A 3,614-nucleotide genomic window follows, 5' to 3' on the forward strand; every position below is an offset into this window, starting at 1 on the left:
TGCATTGATTACCCATGTGGTACAAAATGGCACCACCATGCACAAAAGTATTTTCAGAAGTGTTTGATTGCATGCCTGTCAATTAGCAGCATGGTACAACCATTTGATTATGCTCATTCTTAAAGACTTTGAAATCAACGTATTTTGGCATTTAGAATATGCAAAGCAAACATTGTGGCCGAAGTGAGAGCATGGGGAGAAATTCTGCAGGGTACTAAAGATCTCACTGAAGCACTTGGTAGCAGGCAAGTGTTAATTTCCTAGATTTGGTTGATAAAAAGAGGCTGACGTTATCCCATCACCACATTTTTTGGAATCCATTCAGGTATGTTGAGTTAACAGGGGTCTGTCACTAGCTAGTCAGCCTTGCAAGCCACTCATTCTTGTGTTCCAAAATAAAAACCTCACTGTTCTGCTATTGCTATTAGAATCTTCATGTGCTCAACATTTGTCATGGCCTTCACCTTCACATGACAAGGGGGCTCTCCAGCAGCTAGTTAAATTTAAACACACAAGAAATGTCTGCTGGTCGAATGCTCCCAAACTTTTTGTATAAGTAAGTGCACCCTATGGTAAGTTCCTTTGTTATTGCTGAAGTCATGGACAAACTCCCCCCCCCCAAACCCTTAAGTTTCCAAATGAAATAAAAAGTTTTAGATACACACTTTAATATAATTTCTGTGACATTTTCATAAAATACAGATATATAATTATATATAATGCATATATAGCATTTACTATATTGATAAAAAGCTAGTCTTTGCCATGACAAACCAATAACTATTTACAATATGAACTGAAGTTTAAGGGAAAATGTTTCAAGCAATATTGTGAGATTATAAGATTAAAAATAACGAAGAAAAAGCAACCAGTACTGAAAAATTCCCAAATTACAATGCAAATACTATCTCCACACATTTGCACGCGTGTGCATGCACATACATGCTACAATGCAATGCAAATATTATCTCCGCTCACACACACAAGTCTGCAGTCCTTATTCAGGAGTTTCCCCAAGTAAGGTCTTGCAGGATTTTACACACCAGCTCCTCCTCCCCACAACCCCATTAAGATGGCACACACAGTATGGAGAATTCTCCCGCTTATCCCTTTCAAACATAAAGTACAGAGAGTATTACGTCCATTTAACGCTTTGCATAATGACAGGATTTCAAATCTTTTGTTAGGACCGGGATTGCCGGACACAAGTATCTTGCAAATTAAATTGTCATAGCTCGATTGATTTGGCACTTGCTGAAGATCTGTCCCTTGCTGACTGTAATTTAAAGGCATTATATAAAGCTGAATTTCCTTATTTTAGTATGAACTTTAAAGACAAAGCATGGAGGGGAGGTAGAAAAAAGAACGCATTGTACTGCTGGTACACTTCATTAGGGGATCTGTCTGAAAGGACACGGATAAGTTGAATTCCAAAGCTAAAGATGGGCTGACACCAACCCCCACAATCTATCTAAGGTACTTACATGCCCCCCGCCATTACCGTAGTATCTGAGTGCCTCACAGTCTTTAACGTATTTCTCCTCACAACACTCCTGTGAGGTAGGGAAGTGCTATTATCCCATTTTATATATGGGAAACTGAGGCACGGAAAGGCTAAGGGCTGGATTTTGAAAGGTATTTAGGTGCCTAGTGGGATTTCCAAAAGCACCTATTAGGTGCGAGATGCTTTTGAAAATCCCACTAGGCACCTAAATACCTTTCAAAGTCTGGCCCTAAGTGACTTGCCCACTGTTACACAGAATGTCTGTAGCTAAGGAAGACCTTGAACTCAGGACTCCTCAGTCCCAGGCAAGCATCCTACACCTCCCTTATGTCGGGGGGAGAGAGAGATTGTTTTTCGTCTCCTTACCCCATATCCCCAGTGAAAACATATTAGCTATAATGAGTATTTCTTAAAATGTAAGTAGCTAAGTTATTGTTTGCTAGAAAACAGACAGTGGCCCTGAGAAATGCAATGAGCTACTTTTGTTGAAATCTAAAACCATACAACTAATGGCTTTGTTTTCATTTGCACTATGTCACTTTACACTGCTCTGGCCATAAAAAGTATTTAAATTACATTTGCACTCGCTTTAAGTTGTCTTTATACTACCCGAGTGGTAGCATAGGAGGCTTAGTGTAAAAAGAATGAGGCCTCCAATCTTTAAAGATTAAAATCTTTTCCATAGTTTATAAGATCTAAAATCTGACAGGTGTGTAGATCAGAATGCATCTCCAAACGTGCAGCTGAGCAACCATATTGACCACAACTAGGTTGTGCTGGTGTAACTAAGGGCAGAAGTTTGCCAGTAATCTTCCTTTTGTGACATAAAAGCACCTCATTTCACTGTGAACCATGGGAACCTTGCTAGGAATTGATTTAGATCTCTATACTTACAGACCAGCTAAAAACAACTAAAGGAAGTGAACTGTTTAAACTCCATGGAGAAGAGTGAGAAACAAAGCAGTAGCGACAGAAAGGAACAAGAAAGAAAGAAGACTCCCATTGGGATGGAAATAATAGCCTGTAGGTGCCATGCTAAAAACCTTAAGCACAGTACTATGGAGGTTGTCTAGAGCCATCCTGTTCCAAATTCCTCCTGGTTACATGGGTGTCTTCTCCAATTGCATTCTACTCCTAGTAGCACCCATGTATCTGAGGGCAGAATTTTGGTCACCTGTCTAAATTGGGTTTAGGTACCAGCACAGACAACTCCTTTGTTAGGATTCTAGGGTGGGCGGTAAATTTGCCCACAAGAAGAGTAAAATTGATAATGGAATTTCTCAGCCTGTTAATTCAATGGGCAACATTTTAAAAGACTTAAACCTGCATTTTCTTTATAACCAATCAAAGATTAATTAAAATATTCTATTCTCCAGCAAAACAATTTAAAATAGAAAATATCTGTGGAAAACACTTATGGAAAAAAATGCATCAAGTCTTTCCCCTTGACAAAAATGAATCTCCCCAAAAATTCACTCTGCACAGAGGAATAAGACAAGCTGATCTTTCCACTGCTTGTTTTAAATTACTCTTATTACCACAATTTGGATTGGCAATATTTGTTTTTTAAATTATGTGACATCATCAGGTGAATCTTGACTAACATTGAAATATCCTAATAAGAATGCCATGTCACTGACAGGCTAGAAACAGCATAGCATGAGAAGGAAAGCTATTCTTTCCATTTACTTTGTAGATAATCCATAGCTAACTTCCTATTTTAGACTGGACTCTGCATGCTTAACACTTGAAGTCCAATTAACTATTGTATCTCTTATAACAGAGAAGAAAATTGTACTATGTGTTTGCTGCATCAGCTCAGCATTCGACGAACACTGCAGGGAAATTTGCTAGTTCTGTAGGAAATGTGTTTTGTTTGTATTGTTTAATTCAGACCCAAGTGTCATTTCATTCTTTAAAGGGGTAAGAAAGGGGGAGGGCAAAAGGGGAGGAAGTCCTGCTTAATTTGTTGCATATGTTCCAATGTGTTATACAACTAAGTGTATTATCCCAGAACACTAAATGGACTGTGCCACAACAAACTCCGCAGAACTCAAACCAGAAAACAATCTGGCCACAAGCAAGTCAAATGATTCAACGAAGCTTCCTC

Source organism: Chrysemys picta, chromosome 3 (assembly GCF_011386835.1).
Source record: "Chrysemys picta bellii isolate R12L10 chromosome 3, ASM1138683v2, whole genome shotgun sequence".
In the NCBI taxonomy this organism is placed as follows: domain Eukaryota; kingdom Metazoa; phylum Chordata; order Testudines; family Emydidae; genus Chrysemys; species Chrysemys picta.